The 27,205-nt window shown below is 39.9% G+C and overlaps 1 protein-coding gene across 2 annotated transcripts in view; it reads right to left on the bottom strand.

Moving 5' to 3' along the window:
- Nucleotides 1–18,127, bottom strand: part of mrasa (muscle RAS oncogene homolog a) — a 31,702-nt gene extending 13,575 nt beyond the window's left edge. The window contains exons 1-2 of one of the 2 annotated variants that reach the window (XM_088352162.1): nucleotides 17,989–18,127; nucleotides 16,720–16,817 (exon numbers count right to left, since the gene is read on the bottom strand). The gene's annotated coding sequence lies outside the window, so the exon portion shown is untranslated. The remainder of the gene's footprint in view (nucleotides 1–16,719; nucleotides 16,818–17,988) is intronic. The other variant, XM_088352161.1, reaches the window with a different exon arrangement.
- Nucleotides 18,128–27,205: the final 9,078 nt, after the last annotated feature.

Below are 27,205 nucleotides of genomic sequence, written 5' to 3'. Positions count from 1 at the left end.
CAACTCTATCTCCCGATGGAGGAATCTGCCACACTAAACTGTGGAACTTTGGAGGCCTGCCTCACTGAGATAAAAGAGTGGATGTCACTCAATTTCCTGCGTCTTAACCCTGAAAAGACTGAAATGTTAGTTATTGGTCCTTCTAAGTCCCGTGACTTATTCTCTAAAACCGCAGTGAACTTGGACAATTGCCACATCACACAGAGTGACTCACTTAAAAATTTAGGTGTCATTTTCGACCCTGATCTGTCCTTTCAAACACATGTGAAGAAAATTACTAGAACCGCTTTCTTCCATCTCCGTAACATTGCTGAAATTCGTCCTATAGTTTCTCAGTCGGATGCGGAAATCATAATTCATGCGTTTGTTACCTCCCGTCTCGACTACTGTAATGCACTACTTTCCGGTCTTCCGATGACCAGACTCAAGAGTCTTTAGCTGGTACAAAATGCTGCAGCGAGGCTTTTAACAAGGACAAAAAAGTACGATCACATCACCCCAATTTTGGCTAACCTGCATTGGCTCCCTGTTAGCCTATGATGCGATTTTAAGGTTCTCCTACTACTATACAAAATCATACATGGACTTTCCCCCTCATATCTTTCAGATCTGATCTGCCCCTATGTCCCGGCCCGAAGCCTTCGTTCCGAGAGCGCCGGTCTCCTGGTGATCCCAAGAGCCAAGAAGTGTTCCGCTGGTTCGAGAGCGTTCTCCATCCGGGCACCGGTGTTGTGGAATGCTCTTCCCCCTGAGATCCGATCTGCAACCTCGGTGGAAATGTTTAAATCTAGGCTTAAAACTCACTTCTACTCTATAGCATACGAGTAACCTAAACTTCTTATATGTAATAACTTGTGAAGCCCTTAGAGACTAATTGTGATTAAGGGCTATACAAATAAAAATGACTTGACTTGACTTTTTTTACAAGATGAAAATTAGATAACATTAGAATATAAGGATGGATAACATTGGCAAGGTTGTGGTTGTAGGCTGGCCTAAATTGTATTTTCTTCAAAAATTGTCCGTACCAGCAACATTGTACATTTACATTTAAAAACAAGAAGAAAATATGTGAATAAACATTTTCCTTCACATAATCAAGACATTTTTTTTGTTTGTTTTTTACAGTCTTATATGCTTGTTGAAGTCATTGAAGGCTCCGGGAAATAAACTATTGATAGATAGATAGACACTTTATTCATCCCCTTAGGGAAATTCACACTTCCAGCAGTCTACCCTGTTGTTTATTAACAGATTAACATGATGCCCTAGGAGTGCTTGTAGCGGAGTGGATGACGTCACACGCCAGTCCAAAAGTTCGACATCCCTGCGGCAGATGGAAATCATTTTGTGTCCAGGGATACACCACCTCGTGTTAGCGAGTCCGTCTCCTCTCCGATTCCCTTGGCTTTCGTGTCTCTGTATAGCGACGCTGAAGCCGGAATAGCTCCGGGTGGCTACACGTTAGTATTGATGGCATAGTTGTGTTTTCAAACACATTAATAATAATTATGAACCCACAAATTAATGGTATTTCAGAAAAAAAAATGATTCTAAGTTCAAAGGGATATCAGAGCCGGGGGGGGGGGGGGGGGGGGGGGGGGGGAATCGTAGTTATGCTTTGAGATAGATGGATATAAGACTAAACAATTAGATACAAAATCATCCTTCATCAAAATTAATGGGAATGCCTTGAAGGTATTTCAGACTCCTCATAAAACTAATGTTGCCTGTCTCGATGCAGACGTTCAAATGAAAAAATAAAAAAAAGTTTTAACCCACTGTGACACGGTGAATATGCCTCAAAAGTTGCAGACAAACTTCTGATTACACTTATTGACCGCTTGGACATGAATCGTATTTTTTTCCCCCAAAGTAGATAAACCATTGTCATTTAAACAGAACTGGGCAGAAAAAGTTTGTAAAAAAGCAGACTTTGGCAAACTTTTGTTTTTTCCACAAATATTAACCGTAAACGTCATTTTCAGAAAGACTGTATGCCAGGTATGTCAAACATCTTAGCTTTATCAGTCCTGTTGGGTGATTTAATCTGGCCATCGGTATAATTCTGAGAATGTCAAGAAAAAGCAAGTCTCTAGCTCATCTCTATCAAAAGTTATGATTTTTAAAATAAATACCAAATGCTCCTTTCCACCACTAGAGGACAGTTAAGGGGTAAAAGAGCCGATGTCCAGTCTGGTTTCATGTATTTTCTCAGCTTCAGTATTTCTTTTTATTTATTTCAAAGCAGTATGACAATTGAGCCAAGCATATTTTTATTCATATCTCCTACTTGAAATTTTTTATGTTGTGAGGTTTATAGAGAATCTTGTTCAGATGTAAAGCTGCATCTAGCAACTGTTAAAATGAAGAAATTGTTAACACATTAAATGCCAAACAGGAAATCTATTTGTATCCATTGTTTGTGAATAAATGTGGTGTGCAGAAAAGATATTTAATCATCTGTGATTATGTGTTAAAAAAAAAAAATTACAGTTGTTCAAACAGGGACTCATCCTGGTTATTTTCAACAAATTAACTCAAGTAGTTACTATTATTTTGGATTTAACCGTTTTAAATTTAGCCAAAGTATATGTTTCATTGTGTTTACAATCTCCCTGGAATACATATTTTATTCAATATACAGGGTTTGTATACTTTTTAAGTACACTTTTTGAACACTTTTGTCCATTACATTAAAAGAAAAAATCTGCTGCTAATCATGTATTTTACAGATCGACAAATACATCTGAAATGTACATATGTGGTTTTTAATCTGTTTTTGTGCATTTATCAAGACATGATTTCTAGATCTTAAGTAAACCTTGAATACATTTGTAAATATTTTTAATACAAATTTCTCCCTATTTAGGTGTAAAATGACAGCAATATGTAGTTTACATTTTAAGTTTTTCCCTTAAAAATTCACCACTGGAAAACGTTACCTTATTTTTTTGCATGGGGCATAATAAATGGCGATAATTGATACGTAATTCACCGATTGAAAAATCCCGTACAAACTAATGCTGGCTGCTGTCAATCAGGAGGAAAGAAGAAAGGCAATGGCAAAGCGAAGTCACTTGTTGTGAAACATGGCAACAGTTTCAAGCATTTTCAAGCACTATTTAATACTTGAAAACCCAGCATTAAAATTCAAGCCTTTTACATGATGCCAGCACCCGTAAGGCCCTGAATATTTAAAGGAAGTAATTTTCATATGGATAGTCTTACTTTTTTTATTTTTTATTTAAAATCTCAAGTACTCTCATTTGGGATCCACAATTCTATCTCAAAAGTTTCAATTTGTCCCTGAATGTGTCCACAGTTTGCATTTCAAAATGATTTACCAACTTCACATTGTACTCGTTTAAACCATCTAGTGCGCGACTAAGCATAACACTTGGCGCGCATTTGCCACTTGTCGTCTGAAGGAATGGTGGCACATGTGCCATCCGCAGTCCCATATGGTGGCAATTAATCTGCCAAAGATGACAGTCAAACTTCAATATGTGTCATTCCAAGGCGCAATTTAGCAGAATGCCAAAAAGGAGATGTTTGAGGCGAACCGAGGGACAAAAAGAGGGTATGAACAAATGTGAGGCAATAGGGCATAAGGAGTTGCTGGACTATTAATTCTCACACAACAACTTTATAAGTTTTATGTTACAGGGTGTGCAGTATGACTTTGGGCTCTTAAGAACCCTAACTCCATTCAGGTGATATTATTCTGTTTTTAAAATTGGACACCTGGCAAAGGAGATTGCATACTATGCCAGTTCTTTCTTTGGACTATTCAGTGGTCTCAAACTCGCAGCCAATTGTGGACCACGGGATGACAGTTTGGGACCCCCACCTCAATATGAAAGTTTAAAGGGACTGAGTGTTAATCAGAACCTCCTAATGGTAAAAAATGATTAAAAATGTATTTTTGTTTTAAAAAATGAGCAAAAATACATAAAGGATGATAAATATTCTAGGTAGAGAGATTTGCTCTTATTTTACATAACATGGGCCAATTGTTTGCCATCTTGATGCTAAGGGTGCACCCCAAAACAAATACTTTTAATTTTTTTCATTTTGTCCTTAATCTTTATCCTTTTTCCATTATTTCTTTTCTTTTTTGTCAAATTTTCTGTGTCCTTATTTTTTTCTCCTTTGTTCTTTCTTTTAATAATAATAATAATTTCCTTGTATTGTCATTCTGTGTAACAATGTACACAGAACGAAATGTCGATTGCACCTGACCCGTTGTAGCGAGCCGATGCAGCCGCAGCCAACAGAGGGCGCCGCCGACCACTTTTTAAGTCTTAGGAATGACTCGGCCGGGGCGCGAACCCGAACCTCCCAGTCTCAAAGCGGGCGCCTTACCCTCTAGGCTACTGAGCTGGTCTGAGCTTTTGTCCTCTTTTTCCATTATATAATTTTTCCTCTTTTCTTTCTGCCTTTTTCTTTTTCTTTATAAAAAGACTTGGCAAAAATGAGAAGCAAAATGATCCCTTTAAGTCTCCGCAGTTTGTGTTATTCCTTGCGATTGTAATTTACAACACAGCAACATCTAAGAGTCAAATAATACACACTGTCCAAATTATGGATTTATTTACCGGTATTAATTCTTGATTTTTCCTTTTTTCAATTTCTAGACAAGGGAGGGCGAACAAGTTTGACACAAAGAGCCGAAATTCTTAACTGTGAAAGTCAAAGAGCCACACCACACACTGACCTGCCATGACAGACAGACACACACAAACACACACAATTAAAAACATATTATTTTCCATAACACACTCCTCTCCTTACAATACACTAAGTATTGTTCTTGTGTTGATTTCAAGGAAAGTTCCCACCCTCAATACACACACAAAAAAACTAAACATGAAACATGGCAAAGAGCCACAGTATATAGAAAATATGATGAAGCAAAGAGAGCGATTCTTATTGGCCAAGAGCCGCATGCGGCTCTAGAGCCACGTGTTCGCCACCGCTGTTCTAGACCTTTCTTTGTGCATTTTTTGAAATATATTTGAAAACAGTGGAAAGTTTTTTGGGGCGAGAAAACACAATTCAGCCCAACCTTATTCCCCCAGTATGTGAAAACATTTAGATGTTCGAAATGGCATTGTGATTTATATGTTGTTGCATTGCGGAACCAACAACATACTCTACACAAAACATGGTATGTACATTTTTTTTGTACGAATAGACATCCATTATATATCCTAATCCCAGGATTTTGGTATTTTTCCACTTCAGTGCCATTGTATGCAAAGTGGGGGGAATAAATAAAACTGTGCAGAACAAAACCAACATAGTGCAATGACTCAGAATAAATTAAAAAACTCCTAATAAGTTAAACTTTTAGTGTTGCATTGGGGAAACAGTTCAGGTATGCGAGCCTTCACCTTGGCAAGTGCTACTTTCATGATATTTTCACACTAAAGTCTGTTACTTTTCATGTTTTTTTATGACAAGCATTTTTGAAAAAGATTGTCTCCATAGATATGTTGTTAAAAAAATGGTACAGAATACTCCAGGGCTTCCTTGGGAATAACTGGATACTTTTGCATTTGCTGAAACCAAAACGGCTTGAGTGTCGTTGTTCTGAATTATTGCCTTTGAACCTGGTTCTGATTTCATCAAGGTATTTGTCATCGACTTCTGCTGCCTCATATTCAACTGAGAATGGCTTTCTCACCAATTCTGGAAATAAGGCTCGTGCAAGGAAGTATTTGTTGGAAGACTTAGCAAACCCAATAGAACATCTTTGGGGCATCCTCAAGCGGAAGGTGGAGAAGCACAAGATATTGAATATCTCCCAGCTTTGTCATGTTGTCGTAGAGGAGTGGAAGAGCATTCCAGTGGCAATTTGTGAGGCTCTGGTGAAGTCCATGGCCAAGAGGATTAAAGTGGTTCTGCAAAATCATATTGGCCGCACAAAATATTGAACTTCAGGAACTTTAACTTTAGTACTCACTTTTGTTACCAGGAGTTTAGCTACTACTGGCTATATTTTGAGTTTTTCGAGGGGGAAAATTAATTTACACTGCTTTATGAGCTTAACACAGACTAGCATCATCGTGTCAAAGTGATGTTTCTTCAGTGCCGTTCAATTAAACCACGTTGAAATCCCTGCAGAAATGTGAGGGGTGTACTCACTTTTGTGACATATTGCAAGTGCGCGGCAAGGGCTTGTTTAATATCCATGGGAACCGACTTTTCACGGATTCTAGACACATCTTTGGTCTTGCTTTTGCAGTTTCATGAGGGGAAAATTTGGCAAAGTTATGTCGCACATGTTTGTCCGACCACTTTCGCAGGACAGTCGCCAACAAACCACTGAATCTGACTCACCAAAACCCAAGGGTTTGATCAAAAACCAGGTCAAGAAATACTGATTTAGACCCTTATGTCGTCAATATTACAATGAGGACCATTATTGTAACATTTCAAGTGGAAGAATGGGCTTTTGTACCAATATATTCAGTTTACATACCAATAATCAATCAATACCCCCGGATACATATGAGAAAGCTTACGGGCATTTGGGAAGCAGCTGCTAGCTGGTAGAAGGCCATCTTATCCTTGTCTGTACAATGGAAGGAAGGAAGGTTTCCTTCCTTTCGAAATCTACCAGTAAGTATGAGTAATGAGTGGAGCATTTTGGACCCTTTCTTGCAGGCAGAAGTTGTACTTCTATGTGCCATTTGACCTTTCATTTGTTAGAATATTGAAATGAATCAATGCAAATATTCGTAACTGTGACCTTCTTTTAAATCATCACATCAATACCTTAATTAAGTCAATCAATTAATATTAATAATTGCAACTTGTGATTTTCCATATATTTGAGTGGATTTATTTACTATTTTGTTTTTCACTTGTAACCATAATGTATCCCTTTATTTAGTCTCTACATTTTCATCAAACCACCAAGGACTCGTATGCAGCTGGTGCCTAGGGAATTTTCAACTAACTTCTGTATTGAACCCCTTTGGTATACAAATGAGTAAACCATTTTGAAAGAGAACTTGATAAACCATTACAGCCTTATTCTGTGCTCACAAGAACTAGAATATTATGTTTGATCTGTTTCGTTTGTTATATTGCAATAAAAACCCTAAACTGCTCAATACAACATGTTCTTATCCATCTCATCTTGCGATGCAAAAGCCAGAGTCTCACATTCACAGAGCTGAGGACATCTGTGTGCTAGCACACTTTTTGTCATGCTGAAACGGTACTTGAATTTTTTTTCACATTTTTTTTAGGAAAAGTAAAAATCAGTCAGTTTGTGAACAATGTTATGTTCTATGCGCCCCAGTTAGCCTGATTTTGGCATCCGAAAAGTTAGCCAAAATGAATACGCAATTGTTAGTCACTTTAAGAGTCACGAAGAAAAGATCCGCATGTTCAAGAGTGTTCGTCATTCGTACCCTGGTGCCGTGGAGTGCTTTCCTCTGAGATTCGATCTGCAACCTCAGTGGAACTGTTTAAATCTAGGCTTAAACACACTTATATTATATAGCTTATAAATTACCTAAATTTTATGTTGACAATGTCTTTGTATTGCAACATGCATTGCAGCCTGGTCATCCTGGAAGGGGCATTACCTCATGTGCAGTCCCATCTCAAAGTTTCTTTACTTACTAGGTTTTGAGTCTTTCCTTGCCCTCATGTAGGTTTTCAGGGGATGGTGTAATAATAATCTGTAGTCTGTAATAGTTTGGTCTGTACAACCCTTTGAGACTTCTATTGATTAAGGGGTATACAAATATACATGACTTGATTTATTCCAAACAAAATCATATAGTGATACCAAGTGGAAGACAAAGATATACTGGCTTTAACCTAATCCCAGTCATGTCTTCATTTAAAAATAATAAAAAAATAAATGAAAAAAATACATAAATACAATTGGAGAAACACTATTATGACAGTTCCCACAGAAGTTGGCTTTAGGATTGTTACACAACGATCTCTGGTATTTACTTCTTGTTGATGTTGGCAATGGTAGGAAAGCCAGCTGGAACACTGTATATTATTGTGAACATCAGTCTTCACTGATGATAATCGTGCATGACTTAAACTTTTTTTTTTTCATCCAACTATCTCCAAATCTACAGTATTTCGGCAGTAATTATAATTTATTACAGCTGAAGAAGGACCAATAAACATCAATCTTCCAAACATTTGTTGCAGAACTAGTAACCTCAAACTTTGCAAGAAAATTAGCATGAGAATTTTTGTTAAGGTAGTTCAAGTAGTACAAGAGCTATGCCAACTAAATTATTTTTGTCAAAAATAACTGCCAATTATTTTGATAATCAAATAACCATTTAGATCTTTTGGCTTAGAAATAATCCAAATCCTAACATTTTCAACTTTAAATAATCGCCCATTTTCTGAATGTCGTTCATGATGAAAGATCAATTATTTTTTCAGTTCAAATAACCTTTTCTAAAGATATTTAATTATGTCCCAATCAGTTCTTTAATGATAACGAATGGAGCATAACATTTGGTTTGGTTGACAATCATGATGGAGCGTTAAAGAATTTGGAACAATAATGGAACAAAGAAAAAAAAAAGTTTTACACCCATGCAATCTTGACTTAATACAAATCAAAGCGGCGCTGCCACGAGCGGCTGCCTTTTCCAGCAGCTGCCCTATTGTTTTATTGTCTGCTCCTATCTTCGGTGTTTTTTCTTCCCGTTCTGACAACTACACTATGGATTACTTCTATCCTATGGACATGGGTTTTAACGCACAAGAAATGTGTGTATTCAAGGAATTTCCACTCCTTGCCCTGAATAATTCTCGTGCCGGCATGATTAAGGGGCCTATCGTGGAGGAAGAGCCGGAGCTAGCGAAGCGGCTAGCGGCGTTATAAGTCTTCGGTACCATCCGTAATCATGGTAAATGCGAACTCACGACCAAATAAGATCATCGAGTGCTGGTGGAAAACATCGAAGCGCACAGGGAGCGCAGTTGCTGTGTTTTGCGGAAACGTGGCTCACGTTTAGCATTCCGGATGCTAACGTGTAGCCACCCGGAGCTACCCGGAGCAATCCGGCTTCAACGCCGCTAAACAGAGACACGAAAGCCGGGGGGAATCGGAGAGGAGGCGGACTTGCTAACACGAGGTGGTGTATCCCTGGATTTTCACAAAGAAAAGTTTTCCATCTGCCGCAGGAGTGTCGAATTTTTGGACTGGCGTGACGTCATCCACTTCGCTACAAGCACCCCTAGGGCATCATGTTCATCTGTTAATAAACAACGGGGTAGACTGCTGGAAGTGTGAATTTCCCTACGGGGATGAATAAAGTATCTATCTATCTATCTATTTATCTAAAAAAAAATCCGGCTTTGTTCTTTTTTTTAAGGCCAGAATCAATGTCAATAACGAGGTATTTATTGTCCATATCATTGGTCAAGTATGACATACTCTGGCTACAATCAGAAAAGTTTGATTAGATTTGGACCAACAGTGACACAAAATGTTTGCGTATAAAAATGAATCCCTCGCTACTTTGTACTTTGAATTGTCTTTGTTGTCATTGATATCAACGCATAGTGAATTGTGTTCTGCAGCAGACAGGCAATAATATCACTGTGGCAGGCTGAATGTGTGTGTGTGTGTGTGTTTGGTGGGCATGCCCGCATATGTAGGAGGGCGCACAGTCAATGGGTCCACCCAAAACAAACGGCAGTAGCTAGCTTTTAGCAGCTCGTTGCAAATGAAAAGGAAATGGAACACTTACAGTGCATCCGGAAAGTATTCACAGCGCTTCACTTTTTCCACATTTTGTTATGTTACAGCCTCATTCCAAATTGTATTAATTTAATCTCTTATCTCAAATTTCTACACAAAATACTCCATTATGACAATGTGAAAAAGTTTTTTTTTTTACTTTTTCTGAATTTATTAAAAATAGAAAACTAAGAAATCACATTTACATAAGTATTCACAGCCTTTGCTTAATACTTTGTTAAACTACCTTTGGCAGCAAATACAGCCTCAAGTCTTTTTGAATATGATCCCACAAGTTTAGCACACCTATCTTTAGTCAGTTTTGCCCATTCTTCTTTGCAATAAGTCTCAAGCTCAATCAGGTTGGATGGGAGACGTTTGTGCACAGCCATTTTCAGATCTCTCCAGAGATGTTCGATCGGATTCAAGTCTGGGCCACTTCAGGACATTCACGGAGTGGTTCTGAAGCCAATCTTTTGAGATCTTGGCTGTGTGCTTTGGGTTGTTGTCCTGCTGAAAAATGAACCTTTGCCCCAGGCTGAGCTCAAGAGCCCTCTGGAGCAGGTTTTCATCTAGGATATCTCTATATATTGCTGCCACCACCATGCTTCACTGTAGGGATGGTATTGGCCTGGTGATGAGCGGTGCCTCGTTTTCTCCAAACATGGCGCCTGGCATTCACACCAAAGAGTTCAAACTTTGTCTAATCGGACCAGAGATTTTTGCTTCTCATGGTCTGAGAGTCATTCAGGTGCTTTTTGGCAAATTCCAGACGGGCTTCCATGTTCCTTTTACTAAGGAGTGGCTTTCGTCTGGCCACTCTACCATACATGCCTGATTGGTGGATTGCTGCAGAGATGGTTGTCCTTCTGGAAGGCTCTCCTCTCTCCACAGAGGAATGCTGGAGCTCTGAGAGAGTGACCATCGGGTTCTTGGTCACCTCCCTGACTAAGGCCCTTCTTCCCCGATCGCTCAGTTTAGAAGGCCGGCCAGGACTAGGAAGAGTCCTGGTGGTTCCAAATGTCTTCCATTTACGAATAATGGAGGCCACTGTGCTCATTGGGACCTTCAAAGCAGTAGGAATTTTTCTGTATCCTTCCCCAGATTTGTGCCTCAAGACAATCCTGTCTCGCAGGTCTACAGACAGTTCTTTTGACTTCATGCTTGGTGTTTGTGCTCTGACATGCACACTCAACTGTGAGACCTTATATAGGCAGGTGTGTGCCTTTCCAAATCATGTCCAATCAACTGAATTTACTGCAGGTGGACTCCAATTAAGCTGTAGAAAGATCTCAAGGGTGATCAGTGGAAAAAAGATGCACCTGAGCTCAATTTTGAGCTTCGAGGCAAAGGCTGTGAATACTTATGTAAATGTGATTTCTTAGTTTTCTATTTTTAATAAATTCAAAAAAAGTAAAAAAAAAACTTTTTCAGATTGTCATAATGGAGTATTTTGTGTAGAATTTTTAGATAAGAGATTAAATTAATACAATTTGGAATGAGGCTGTAACATAACAAAATGTGGAAAAAGTGAAGCGCTGTGAATACTTTCCGGATGCACTGTAAATCAGCAAATCAGGAAAGTCAGAACAGCGCAATAAACCACACTCCGTGGATTGTTATCAGGTCCGAGAAGGGACTGAAATGGTGTCAGAAGAGAAGGCAATTGTGGTGCTGCAGGTTGGGCCTACTGCAACGGCTGGGCTATGAAACAACTCTCACAAGCAACACTTGCATCTCACCAACGCCAGATCCATTACCCATGAAACGGATGACCTGGAACTAAAACTCATGGGAAACCGCTACACACCAGAAGGTTGTATTTTAATCATTGCGGTGACTTGGAACAACTCAAAGATATTGCATGCATGCGTGCATGCACCTAGCCAGCCGCTCTCTAAATTGCTTTCTTAAACTAAAAGGAGAAGCGCTACAATTTTATTTTACTTTTGTTTGATGACAATAAAGACCATTAATTTAACTGCAATTTTTTTGTTATGTGTTTTTACAGGGAGTGCAGAATTATTAGGCAAGTTGTATTTTTGAGGATTAATTTTATTATTGAACAACAACCATGTTCTTAATGAACCCAAAAGTCTCATTAATATCAAAGCTGAATATTTTGGAAGTTGGAGTGGGGCTTTTTTAGTTTTAGCTATTTTAGGAGGATATCTGTGTGTCCAGGTGACTATTACTGTGCATAATTATTAGGCAACTTAACAAAAAACAAATGTATACCCATTTCAATTATTTATTTTCATCAGGGAAACCAATATAACAGCTCAACATTCACAAATATACATTTCTGACATTCAAAAACAAAACAAAAACAAATCAGTGACCAATATAGCCACCTTTCTTTGCAAGGACACTCAAAAGCCTGCCATCCATGGATTCTGTCAGTGCTTTGATCTGTTCACGATCAACATTGCGTGCAGCAGCAACCACAGCCTCTCAGACACTGTTCAGAGAGGTGTACTGTTTTCCCTCCTTGTAAATCTCACATTTGATGAGGGACCACAGGTTCTCTATGGGTTTCAGATCAGGTGAACAAGGAGGCCATGTCATTAGTTTTTCTTCTTTTAGACCCTTTCTTGCCAGCCACGCTGTGGAGTACTTGGATGCGTGTGATGGAGCGTTGTCCTGCATGAAAATCATGTTTTTCTTGAAGGATGCGGACTTCTTCCTGTACCACTGCTTGAAGAAGGTGTCTTCCAGAAACTGGCAGTAGGACTGGGAGTTGAGCTTGAGTCCATCCTAAACCCGAAAAGGCCCCACAAGCTCATCTTTGATGATACCAGCCCATACCAGTACCCCACCTCCACCTTGCTGGCGTCTGAGGCGGACTGGAGCTCTCTGCCCTTTACCGATCCAGCCACGGGCCCATCCATCTGGCCCATCAAGACTCACTCTCATTTCATCAGTCCATAAAACCTTAGAAAAATCCGTCTTGAGATTTTTCTTGGCCCAGTCTTGACGTTTCAGCTTGTGTGTCTTGTTCAATGGTGGTCGTTTTTCAGCCTTTCTTACCTTGGCCATGTCTTTGAGTATTGCACACCTTGTGCTTTTGGGCACTCCAGTGATGTTGCAGCTCTGAAATATGGCAAAACTGGTGGAAAGTGGCATCTTGGCAGCTGTACGCTTGACTTTTCTCAGTTCACGGGCAGTTATTTTGCGCCTTGGTTTTTCTACACGCTTTTTGCGACCCTGTTGACTATTTTGAATGTAACGCTTGATTGTTCGATGATCACGCTTCAGAAGCTTGGCAATTTTAAGAGTGCTGCATCCCTCTGCAAGATATCTCACTATTTTTGACTTTTCAGAGCCTGTCAAGTCCCTCTTCTGACCCATTTTGCCAAAGGAAAGGAAGTTGCCTAATAATTATGCACACCTGATATAGGGTGTTGATGTCATTAGACCACACCACTTCTCATTACAGAGATGCACATCACCTGATATGCTTAGTTGGTAGTAGGCTTTCGAGCCTATACAGCTTGGAGTAAGACAACATGCATAAAGAGGATGATGTGGTCAAAATACTCATTTGCCTAATAATTCTGCACTCCCTGTATTTTTGGATCTATAGTTGTCATTTTGTTACAGTCGTACAATCTCAGTCGGTAAAGATGTCATGTCGATGTAAATTTGACCCCTGGTGGCTTTCATGAATGGGCATCCTGACATGGCATATTTTCACATTTCGTGTGAGGTTCTTGTCCCCATAACCAAGGGATTACAGTACATCGGCCTTCAGTATCGGCTGTTTTCTTGTGGCCATTTTCATCTCAGGAACCAGAGTATATATATATATATATATATATATACATCCATCCATCCATTATCTGCACCGCTTATCCTCAGTAGGGTCGCATGGGGTGCTGGAGCCCATCCCAGCTATCTTCGGGCAACGGGCAGGGGACACCCTGAACTAGTTCCCAGCCAGTCGCAGGGCACACAGGGACAGACAATTAGCTCGCTCATTCACACCTCGGGACAATTTGGACCGGCCAATTAACCGGACATGCATGTTTTTGGAATATGGGAGGAAACCGGAGTGCCCGGAGGAAACCCACGCAAGCACGGGAAGAACATGCAAACTCCACACAGGAGGTTCGATCTTATGACCTCAGAACTGTGCCGCACACGCGCTAACCACTGCGCCGCCGTGCTGCCCGGATTAGTACATTGGCTTGCAAAATGAAGGAAATGTGTTGGTACTATATATGCTTGCGAAAAGCCAATTTTAGAACTATAAACTAAAATACTGGAATAAACAGGTTGGATATAATGCATATATTTGGTTGTGCATCACCAGTAACAAATGTTGGGCAGCGCATGGGAACAGGGCGTGGTTTAACAAGGAATAACATACAAATAAAGAAACCATTTGGACAAGTGTGAACACCAGATATCTGATTAAAGTGTTCTGAATTCTGATCATTCTATTAATGAAATTAAGTTTACAATACACTATGCTTGGAGAAAATAGAAAGTGTCTGTTCCCTTGAAAAAAAAATTATAAAATACAAGGGTGTACATTGGGTCTTGGTATTGGTGGGGACACATGGCATTGTCGATGTGATCACATGACCAGCTCAGTAGCCTAGATGGAAGGGTGCCCGCTTTGAGACTGGGAGGTCGCTGGTTCGCGCCTCGGCCGAGACATACCTAATTGGTATAATGGCGGCGCCCTCTGTTGGCTGCGGCTGCATCGACTCGCTACAACGGGTCAGGTGTATCGACATTTCGTTCTGTGTACATTGTTACAAAGAATGACAATACAAAGGAAATTATTATTATTATTATTATTATGATAATGGTGGGGACAAAATGATTGCTCGATATTAGTGGGGACATGTCCCCACCTTCCATGCAAACTAGGCCGTTGATCAAATATCCCCATGTGTATTTCTAACAATGTGAAAACTAATTATGTAAAAAAATGTTTGTAGAGCTCTGTTAAGCGCAAAGTGAAAAAATATTGTAGCTAAACCAAGTTCATTTACACCAATGGTCGAAAGCAATTTTTTTTTTTTGAGAGCCCAACCATATATCTTAAGATCAAATAAAGTAAACCACCGAATCCGCTCTCTAGACAAAAGCTATTCTTCATCTAAATTTTATTTCACTGTGGGACGGTTGATTATTTGATAAAATCTATGAAACAATAAAAATGCCAGAGCCTGTGTCCCATGTCAACAAATATACCACTTGTCTCCCTCTCAGAGTTACTTAAAGGGACTGTGTGTCATATTTAGTGCCACCAAGTGGTACAAAAGACTTTCATTCAGTGAAAAAAAAATACAATCGACACTGATATGAATACTAGGCAAAAATACATGAACTATCACACAAATTTAAATTTTTATTTAAAAAAAATCATAGGTCAAGAAATGTGTATTTCCTTTACACAGTGGAATCCCCACTTAGGACGCCACCATGTTTGTCTGGCATTCTGCCGCCACGCTGTGCTTTGTGGCACTGGCTCTCCCTCGACAACACACTCCACTAGACAACACAGTGCCATCTAGTGGCCAAATATGACACAATGGGTCTTTAACATCGTTGAAGACCATTTTGACCGTTATTTTTGTTGTAAATAATGGTTTCAAAACAAGGAGCGAGCAGAGTTTGTTTGGAAAAATGTCACAAAATACTGCAAACGAGAAGGACATGGATGTATTTAGGGGAGTGAGCTATAAGTGCAGAGATTTGCGGCTTCCCTACCGCTCACCCAATCACATTGCTCTAGGTGCTCGGCTGGCCTTTTCAAATGTTTACACTGTGTTCTGTGGTTTTACATCATAAGGTGTCTCAACAGTGTACATACCGTAGGATGTTTAATGAGCTTCCACATAAAGGATTTTTTGGAGGCGTACAGCTAAAATGGAATTTGTTAGTGTAACACAGCGAGTGTAAATTTTAGTTGAAACTTTGCTATATATACTTTGGACCAAACCAACGGATTTCTGCGTTTCAGCTTTGCATTCACTAAAATGTAAATAGTCACAGAGAAGATTACTGTGGCCCTTATTTTATCTTCAAGCCAGATGTCACGGATCGTGCATTGTGTTTTGCAGCAGACAGCACACAGCATCACTGGCGCAGGTTAGGGAGGGCTTTGTGTGTTCGGTGGGCGTGAATTTCTGTGCGTGCAACTGGCACAGACTGGTGTATGCTTTTCAGTCACATAGGGACACAAGTCAATGTGTCCATCAAGACAAACTACGATGCACATCAACAAGTACAGCTAGTATTTCGGTGGCTCGTTACATTGAAAAAAAAAAAATCATCAAATACATCTGACTCTAAAATTGTCAGAAGAGCACAAAGAAATGGTGATCAGCATCGGATGCTCCGTAGATTATTATGGAGTCCGAAAAGAGACCTAAACAGCGGCCGGAGTTAAAGCAATAGCAGTGCCGCAGGTCCGGCCTATGATACCCAATGTTAGCGTGCAGCTAGCAGCCGCGCTACAAATCGCTTTCTTGCACTAAAATGAGAAGCTTTGTATAAAGACGATGCCCGACCTGCGAATGAGTTAGGTTCCGGACTATCGTTTGAATTTGTTCATATGTTGCTTCAGTGCTATATTCTGTTTGTCTATGGTTTATACAAGTATGTTTAAGGCTTGTATAATTAACCTGTATTGTTTTGTTCTGAAAAATAATCATTTAATAAAATAATATGCTCTATAAAAAATAAATAAAGTGAGATTTTACTGACTCTTGGGACTTGCACGTCAAGAGGTCCTCCTTCATGGTAAAAGTGGCCCAAAAAAAGCGTTGGGACCATTTTCTCAAATGCATCCAGCTTTCTTATTCCACTACCGTTTCAAAAGAAACGGCTCGCCTCTTCCTTACACTTTACACCAACCATATTGAATGGATGCACAAGATATTTAACATTAAAAATATCAAAGTTCTGAGCGCGCTAACGATACAGTCACGTTGTTATGATTGCACACGAACCAGGAAGTAGAAGCCGGATTTCTTCTTCAGTGTGGCTGCTGGGTGACCTTTCACAGCTCCACGCGGCGGAAAGAAGCACTACAGAACTGTCCTCTACTCTGAAAAATGCGCACAAAAAACAAAATCTATCTTACAGAAATGTTCGGATATTTTTCGACATCCCGAAAAAAATGATCGTGTCTGCCGGAATCCGCGAGTCAAATGTACGCAAGTCGGGTGGCATCTGTAATGCAAAAAAAGACCATTTGATGAACTCCAATATTGTGATTTTATTTGTAGATCTACTGTTGTTATTTTGTTACAGTTGTATACTCCCAGCCGGTAAGGACGAACTCTCGAGGTAAGTTTGACCCTCAGGGGCTTTGGGGTGACGTGACTTGGGGATTTTCATGTTTCGCGGGGGATTCTGGTCGCTGTGAACTGCAATAAACGAGGGACTACGGTATCAAACATCTCTATGTGCATTTCTTAACATGTAATAACTAATTTGCATAATATTTTTTTGTAGAGCTCTGTTTAATATCAAAAGAAATGTAGCAAAACCTGGCATTACATAAAGTACTAGCCCGCATTCAAATGCACACTTGATCATCAACGACCATTTACACACATTCACGCCCTCGTGTAACCCAAATTGAGTGTTATAGGGTATTGATATTCGAATCCTCAGGATGCTATGACAACCAATGGGTACCCGAATACTCCAGGATATCTTAACCTGCATTTAGACCACCGTCGAACTGATCCGTGTATTCTGTGCGCCTGCCCACTGTTGCTTCTGAATGATCTCATCCTATGATTAAATGAACAAGAATATCTATGTTCCCTCTGCAAGTGATTGGCCAGTCCGTGTTTCTTGTCAGTTTTGAGGATTCCTTCTAATGCAGGAGGGGCAAACTAAGCAGCATCCCCACACCCGCCCCCCGTCGATGTCAATAATGACAAGTCCTGGGCCCCATGCCGTGTAGTTCTTTTTCTTCGACAATGTACAAAAGCATGTCGGGAAGCAATGTAAAAACGTAGTGGTGGCTCCGACGTTTTCCTCGAGTTCACAGTGCGAATGCAATTTCCGCAAAAAAATAGGCACACAGTGTTATTGCAAAAAGCGTCCTGCATAGTTAAGTAAGTGGTACGGCAGTTAGAATCAGTTTTTCCCCAGAACATTTACAGGAATTGAAAGCAACATTACCCTGTCGCAAAATAAAAACAAGAAAAAAAACAGAAGTCTCATCTCGCTGTAATTTTCCTCCAGACAACACAGCCACTTACCGGTAGGTGTTTCGGGGACGAAACAATAATTATACCAAAAGTCCTCAAAGTGGAATGAGGACGGTTATTTCTCAGGGCGTCTGGATTTTGTGCCGCAGTCAGACTTCACACATCTGCGGAACAATACGTCGAGTAGCTCATCTTTGTATTGCAACAGCTGATGCTATTAATAGAGTAGCCCGAAAGGGGTGAACGTTTTTTTTTTGCCAGATCTCAAACCTAATTTAACGAGCCATTTTCCAACCAAATACGGTATATTTTCAAACCTTAACAATGTAAGGAATTTTCTGTTTTCTTATAGAGCTGGTTGAATGTTTAAAGTGTTAAAATTGAATCAAACAGGAACAAAAACCCCTTTTAATGGAATGGACTACTCCACGAGTGTTTAAAGGGGTATAGTACTGTAAAAGAGGAGACGAAAGAATGTGGTGGTTTCGAGAGGGGATCATTTCATTTTTTCTCACTGCAACAAAGTGGAAAGCTACTACCTTCACGATCATAGTTTTTTTTGTCATCTTCAAGGGTTATTGTTTAAGAGTTTAGGGGAATTCCATGTCACCGTGGCATTTTTTTTATAAGAAACTGCACAAATGATGAAATGTGAGTTTGCGATGACCAAGTTGTGTACTCAATACAAAAAATGAGGAAAAAATAAATCTGATATAGATATAAATGTATTAAACTATTCAAATTAATTAGTGTTGGCCACGGTCGTAACCAGCGCCTTTTGTTTGGGGTCTGCTCAGCCACCCCCAAATTCATTCATTCATAACAATTTTTTGTCATTTATTGAAATGACTAAATTATTATTTTTAATAACTTAAAGAGTTTGTATGCGGTTGTCGGTGGAAAGGGAGAGACTTAAGATGCTCTGAGTCCTCAGCACCCTGAAAGCTCTGAACCTAAAATCGCCCCTGGTGTCGGCCATTTTCAGATCATTTTACAATCAGAATTAGAATTGTCTTTATTGTCATTGACAACAACATAGTAAACATTGTTTACCACAAGATTATACATGGCAGGATAAATGTGTAGCGAAGACTAAAAAGAGAAAAATACTGTCTGGATAAAAAATATTTACAGGGTAGTGGCTAGAGATTGGTCTAAGTTGTAAGTGCATCCTAACAATAATGCAATGAATATCGTGCAAAAACTTTTAGCAGCAACACGTTTCCCAAAAAGGTCGATAAATAAGATATAAATACTTATCTTTCTAAACGTAGGCAAGATATATCCATTTAAATTCATGTGAGCTTATTTTAGGATGTTGATGGCCCTGTTAGACCCTATAAGGGAACTTTAGTGCCTACCATAGGGTAGCAAGTCAAACCAACTGGTGAGAGGAGTAACAGGACTACATGAAGTGTTTTTTGCATTTCAATCAATCAATCAATCAATCAATCAATCAATATACCAAAGCCATAGTGGGAGGTGGCTAAAGTCAAGAACAAACTCACATTCACCAATCATTCATTCAACTTCGCTCTTCCCAACTTGCAACCGAACATTAAGCCCACACCACAACAAGGGATGCAACCCTTTATGATCAGAGAGGCCCGGCAGCATACACTGGTTTACCCCCTCCGTATTATATGCATCAATATTAGTCATTCTTAACTATCCTTCGCCATTCACATCTATGCATGCACTCTTGCATTCAATAAATTAACTGACCTCACATCCAGAGCACGTTTCATCCCATCAATCCAACAATATTTGGGCTTTCCTCACATTCTATTTCCAACCACTTCTGCACTACATGCTCCGGACTACATACTCAGTCAAAGGCTTTCATCTATTTTTTCTATATGTCCAAACCATCTCAAAACATTTTCATTTTTCATCAACCCTCTCAGCAAGCTCTCACCTCACCAGTTTTTCTCCGAACTTCTTCATACCTTAACCTATCGAGTTCTGTCATTCCACACATACTGGGCAAACATCTCATTTCAAAGACATTTTACCTACTACGCTCATTTACTCTCTAACACCACGCCTCTGAGCCATACATCACTCTTGGTAGCGCTACACCTTCATACAATCCTCGCTTTCCATCCATTTGCAGATCTTTACATTTGAACAATCAGTTAAGCACACCATTGCCTTGCACCTTACATGTACCCTCTTCTTCACATGTCCCTCCAAACCAACACCTGTTGCCACATACAAACCCAAATACTTAAAACCATCTACCTCCTGAAACTTTACACCATTCTACAAAATCTCTAATCCACCTACCTCACCACTTCTTGAACACACTCTATCAAACTCCACTACCAAGCTCTCAATCCTGCTGCAGAGTCATCTTCCGAAGCAGTGTCATTTGCAAACAACAGCTGACTTAAATGCAACCCACCCTTACACCTTATACCTGCTCTCACTGCTCTTGCATAATCCTCACACACCACTCCGTCCATACAAATTGAACAGCTAGGGTGACATTACACACCCATGGCTCAAACCCACTCTTACCGGAAACCACTCAGTCACTTCACTCCCCAGTCTCACACAAGCTCTGCTATCTTCATACAAGCGTTGTACAGCACAGAGCAACCTGCCACCCACCTCATATATCTTCAACACTTGCCACAATGCCTCTGTCATATGCTTTCTCTGAATCCATAAATGCCCAATACACCTTTCTTTCTTTCGCTATAAACTTTTAACACAATTGCCTCTCTGTAAAAGTCTGATCTGTACATCCTTTCCTCTTCTAAACCAACACTTCCCAATTACTCCTTCTACGTTATCCCTTATTCTTCCAATTATAATCCTACCATAAAGCTTTCCCACCACACTTAACAGACTTATATCTCTCACATTACTAAACACCAGCCTATAACCTTTCCCTTTGTATAAGAAAACCACACATGCAGTCCGCCAGTCCTCTGGTACTAATCCAAGCACGAAACATATATTCAACAACCAAAGAAGCCACACTATCACGGATTCACCACCTCTCCTTATACTGTATGCTCTACCATGCATCCATCCAACCCAGCAGACTTCTCTTCATTTATTGGCCGAACTGCTGCTTTCTCCTTCTCTGTCACAATCTGCCTCTCATTCAATTCACCAAACAAAAGCATCTGTCCACCACCCACAGGGACATTACATGCCTCCCTCTCATCAGTTACATTTAACAGCTCACTAAAATACTCATCCCATTTTTAGTGTTCCTCTTTCCCTTTTACCAACCCTCTGCCATTCTGATATTTCACACTCTCCTGCTGACCTGTCTCCCCCTTCCTTATCCTCTTCACCTTCTTCCTAAACATCTCTTTATTCTCCTCAAAACTCTCAGTCAACTTTCTCCCCCATATTTCATTTGCTGCCTTTTTTTGCATATCGTACCACTTGCTTTACCCAATTACTTTTACAATTTATTGTCATTCTTTGGATCTCCTATACTTCCTATTCATCACGCTGCAACCATTCCACAAATGCTTTTCTCTTTTCCACAATTGCTGCTCTAACATTATAATTCCACCACTTACTACCCTTTCTTACGCATCCACAAAACTTGCACACTCCACATACCTGCTTTGGACATTCCCACTCTTCATCCAATCCCTCCACAGATCCCCCTGCTCAACATCTCAAAATTCTCCCTAATTTTTCCCTTATACCCTTATACACTGATTTTCACTTCTTCTTTCACATGGACTAACTTTCCATAATCCTGTTACATACCACACAGTGTATATTTTGCTTCCACTAGATCAGGGGTCCGGGAGCTATGGCTCGCGAGCCATATATGGCTTTCTATGAGTACCTGTGGCCCAGAGACAAATTTGATTGCATGCAAATTTTCTCCATCTCGTTTAAAACTTGAGCCATTAATCCTGTTCAGATACACGCGAAGCCAAACCAAAGCTGAATTACTATGCAGTACTTCGCAGAATATATAGGGCACATTTTTCACTACAATTTACAGTCAAGGTGTCACACCCAAAAAAAAAAACAAAAAAAAAAACTCGTTTTGGCTGTACAACGCTAAAGAATCCTTTATATAAAAGCTCACTATATAATCTGTGTTTAGTGTTCAGATACCTTATGATGAAATCCACAGAACAAACTGTAAATATGCCAAAACACCGGAAGAGAATTTAAAGTTATTTGATTGGGTGAGTGGGAGGGATGGGTGGAGTTATGCAAAAAGTGCAAGCACTCCCTCCCTTTTCTCGCCCCACGCCGTCTGCGCCAAAGGTAAGCACATCAGGCTCCCTGTTTGCAGAATGTTGTGACGTTTTTACAAAATAACTGCTTGCATCTGGTTTTGAAACCAATATGTATGCACAAAAGGGTCAAAATGAGTTTAACCGATCTTGAGTAATTGCAAGAAAGAGACAAGTTTAAAGTGGTATGTTTGTTGATTTTGGGACACGGATTCTGGCATTATTCTCTTTTCATAATTTTTATCAAACCATCAAAAATAAATGTGCTGAAGACTAAGCTTTTGTCTGGGGCACGGGTTTAGCAATTTAGTAAATTTGTCTCATAATATATGATGTGGCTCTCTCCCAAAATAAAATTAATATATTTTGCTTTTATGGCTCTTTGAGTCAAAAAGGTTCCCGACCCCTACACTAGATAGTGGTCAGATATTCCACCAGCTTCACCTTTCAGTACATTCACATCCAACAATCTCCCACACACCTTCCTCCTGATAAACACGCAGTGTTCTCGTTTGCCCGCGTCCCTACGTCCTAGACGCATCATTTTTTTCTGGGGACGCATAGTGTCAAATCAACGTGCGTCACAAGGACGCAACTTTTTTGACCCAAAATTGCCATTATTATCCGATTACTTTTTTTTTAACAAGGATTTACCGCACTCCAAACTTTTCGTCAGGCAGATCCGCCATTGTTGTTTTGGTCTCGCGGTTCGAGTTTTCGTCTGCACGCAGATCTCGGCAAACAAGATCTCGCTGCTTCGAGACTACGTCATTGTTGTGGTGCTTGTCGTCGAGGGAAGGGGAAGACTAAGTAAAATCAACACAAAATTGGTAATTTCTGCAGTGTCAGTAATAAGTTTAACATAATGCAGAAAGTAATAACAACGGCAATAATTCTGGCACGAAAAAACGGCGGAGAAATTCTTCGAAAGATCGCGGAGGCAGGAAAACACACGTGTGTTGAAGTGAACGATTCGACAAAAGAAAGTAAACAAAAGAATACTCCTAGCAAGAAAAGGACTTTTCTTCCAAAATGGACTAAATTATATTCCTGGTTACGTTATGAGGAGGATGATAATGGATTGGACCTTGAGAAGGCATTACAACTGTGGCGGGACAGCAAACTACGAAGAATATATGAACTGAAAAATCTGAAGTGATAACTGCTTTGTATTACCAATTAACTGTGATGACTAAAACTGCATGAATATATGGATTAATATTTCGGCAATATTATTTTGCATAATGTACAATATTGTGAACTGAAAAATCTGAAGTGATAACTGCTTTGTATTACCAATTAACTGTGATGATTAAAACTGCATGAATATATAGATTAATATTTCGGCAATATTATTTTGCATAATGTACAATATTGTGAACTGAAAAATCTGAAGTGATAACTGCTTTGTATTACCAATTATCTGTGATATATTATATATTTGTATATATTATACAATATATTACAACAATATATTATATATTTGTCACCGATTTACAATTTCAACCCCGATAACACTAAATTTTGGGGACCCATAGATCTCTTTTGGGACCCACGGATTTTTCAGCATGCGACCTATCTCTTTTCAGAGGTAAAATGAACACATAATCCATCAATGCTCTTAACCGTACGTCCATCTGCTACACTTTTGCATTGCAAGACATATTTTAAAGTGATCAGATGGAACAGAGGTAAAGAGAAAACATGATGATACTTTTCACAAAAACTGTTGAATGAGCAGACTATCTGAGGCTGTGGATTGTGACTTTCAGGTGGTAAGTCTTCAGGTTTTTCTCCAAAAAGGAAACGTTTGGTCAATTGTGAATGAGTCACTATCAAAAAATATCCAATTGGTTGAATGTAAAAAGAGAACACGCACGCAAGGGTGCTATTGTTTTCTATAGTAGTGTTTCCAAAAGTTGGTCGCATACATGTTTTCAGTGGGGTTTTGGGCCTTTGCCTTGGCAAAATAATGCTAAAAAAATGAGTCATTTAAACTTGCAGACCATCAAAAAGATTCATGCAGTTTGTCTAAACATGTTGAACATCGACAAATGCAGAAACAGCAGTGCATATACAAGTATTACTTGTGCCACTGAAGTGAAGAGCTTTGGATTTAATTAAAAATGCAGCTAATTGAGCATTAAATGGAATATCATTACTTAAAGTTGTTTTGGTTTTGCTGGTCATTTTGTATAGTTTTTTAAAACAAATGTTAATTTATTCGGCCATCCCTGGTTAAAACCCCACAATCCTTTCATTCAATACGTATGAGATATGGAATTTTTTTCTTGATTTGGGTCGCGGCTTGTCACTTTGGTGGGCTGGTGTGTCCTCAAGCCATATTAGTTACAATCCACTGATTTAGTAGATGGGTTGAACTTTCTTATGTCATGATTACTCATTACACTCACCTGTGCCCGCTCGTTTGGTGCCAGCTGCAGCTGATTACCTGATTGGTTCCCCGTCCTGTTTAAGCTCAGTCCTTTCACTCGCTTGTTGTCTGTCTGTCAGCGAACCTCTGTTTTCACAAGGCAAGCATTTTTGACTCTGACTCCCGTCTGTCCCGTTTTGTCACCCGTTTTCCACTCGTCCGTTCCTAATTTCCCTGTCTGTCTCCTGCTACGACCCGTTTTTTGACCCCGACCACATTTTGATCTCCCGTCCCGGCTAACGACCCGTTTTTTTAGCCCGACCACGTTCCTATCTCCCGCCCCGGCTTACGACCTGTTTTTCTGTTTAACTACGCTACGATCTCCCGCTCCGGAAGATCCACTTCCGCATTCAGAACACGCTCCGATCCCATGAGCGGCTTGACTTTCCTCTATATTCCAATAAACTTGTGAGTAACGTTACGCATCTGGGTCCTCCTTCTCTGGTCTTGACATCTAACTGTTCAAGAGTCATTTTGGGATTTTACCGTATGTTTGCCCGCACATAAAACATTAGAGATAAAAATGTTTCCCACTCCAGAAATGTACATTATACTCTGGTCAATCGCGACTTTTTTACCATCACAGTTTTAAAAGAAATAATTTAAAATGTAAAATACTATTATTGCAATTGGCTGGCAACCAGTTCAGGGTGTCCCCTGCCCACTGCCCGATGATAGCTGGGATGGGCTCCAGCACCCCCGCAACCCTACTGAGGATAAGCGGTGCAGCTGACGAGAGATGAGATGAAATACTATTTTTCCTTCAAACTAAATTTACACAGATAAACGTGTCTGAAAAAGAAGTGAATGTGTATGCACTGACTTTATGGTGGTTGTTGATGGTGGTTAGCAGTATTGCACACCGATTGCATATTTGAGTGCATGCCGAGCAAAGCTGCTTTTCCGATGCGCATGCATGTACAGAAAGTGGCTTCATTACCCTCCCCATTAACCTCTCAATACTGTAAGCTGCTTTCTCAAACCACAAGAGTGCACAGAGCATGATCACATGTAATAAAATTCCATCTCATCAAGAGGATGGATTTTTTTTCTTGGTTTACTACACCAAAGGGGTGTGATTGATAATGCTTTCCTAATAGCAGGTCGGCTGATTTCTCAAAAGACATAACTTAGCACATGTATGAGAGTGCGCTGGTGATGTGTCAGCCCTCGACCCTTCTTTTTCTCCTTTGCCCAAAACTACCTATACCTCCTCTTGCCTGTTTCCATGGAGACAGCATGAGAGAAGGATTTTTCCACTGGGATCAGCATATCTGATCCCAATACCTGTGCCAAAACATATATGCGGCCACGGCCGTCTATCTCTGTGATGTTGTTGTTATTGGCAATTTATTTTTTCCCTTTTTTTTGTTTACTGAACAAAGTTACAATCAAATCAAACAGATGCTCCACGAATTAGATTATTTCTAAAATAGAATACTGTTAACTAGGGGTCACCAACCTTTCTGAAGCTGAGAGCTACTTTTTTTTTGTTAGAGATTAGCGTGAAATTTGTGAATAGCTACCAGTTTGATATGTAGTCCTGAAATAACAAATTATCATGTTCTTATTTACCGGTAATTGCAACTCACAGTTCATGGATCCTGTTAACCGCGTAGGTCATCGAGGCATCAATGAGGACGCAACTCTGGACAGCCTTCTCCACTGTTGACGTTCCTGGCTTGTTCTTGGGTCATGGCAAAGTTGGCACCAGTCCATTCCTGAATGTTGTTGGCTCAGTTCTTTTTCGATCTTCCTGTCCTCTTGCCCCCTTGGACTGTGCCCTGAAGAATTATCTTGGTCAATCCTGATGATCTTTTGGTGTGACCATACCACTGAAGTTTCCGTCTGCACACAGTTAACAAAGGTTCTTCGTAGGGTCCATTGTGCCCTCTGATTGTGTTCCGCGCTGTTTCATATGTCACATGGGCTAAGTAGCTGATGCCCAGAAGTTTCCTGTAGCATGGCCTCTTTATAGCCTAAATTTTCTTTTACAGTTTTGCTGTGAGAGTCCATGTCTTGCAAGTGTAGAGGAAGATGGAAGTAACCAGTGCTTGCATGTTGTTGTCCCTCCAGATGGGTTTAAATCTGGCAAGTGCGCCAATGGTTTGAACGATCCTGGCCATGATTTCTGGTTCTGACCCATCTTCTGATATGACAGCTCCAATATATTTAATTTTGGTGACTGGTTCTAGCTCTCTGTGGTTGATGGTGATGTTTGTGGTGTTACTTTGGGGATTGTTGGTCATTACTTTTGTTTTTTTCTGTGCTGATTTTCATGCTGGCTTGATTGTTTGTCCAGGCGATTGACCAGATCGCTGAGTTTCTGTTCGTATTCTGTTCGCAAATCCGGCAATATCATCAGCGGAACGGAGGTTGGTGATGTTGTATCCCCCCATACTGACTGCATCTACGTGTTGCTCCAGAGCTCTGGACATGATGATGTTGAATCAAGTTGGAGAGAGAATGCAGCCTTGTCTTAGACCAACTGATATTGCAACTATATTATTATTATGTTATTACCAGGTTGCAATGAACAGAAGTAGGGTTAAATAGGGGGGGGGTCGGATTTTGTAAGGTTTATTGTTATATATTCTTTATCAAT

This window comes from Urocampus carinirostris, chromosome 14 (genome assembly GCF_059441175.1).
Source record: "Urocampus carinirostris isolate Australia breed hairy pipefish chromosome 14, RoL_Ucar_1.0, whole genome shotgun sequence".
Classification (NCBI taxonomy): domain Eukaryota; kingdom Metazoa; phylum Chordata; class Actinopteri; order Syngnathiformes; family Syngnathidae; genus Urocampus; species Urocampus carinirostris.
The sequence above is the reverse complement of the archived record's forward strand: the minus strand, read 5'-3'. Positions and strand labels throughout refer to the sequence as shown.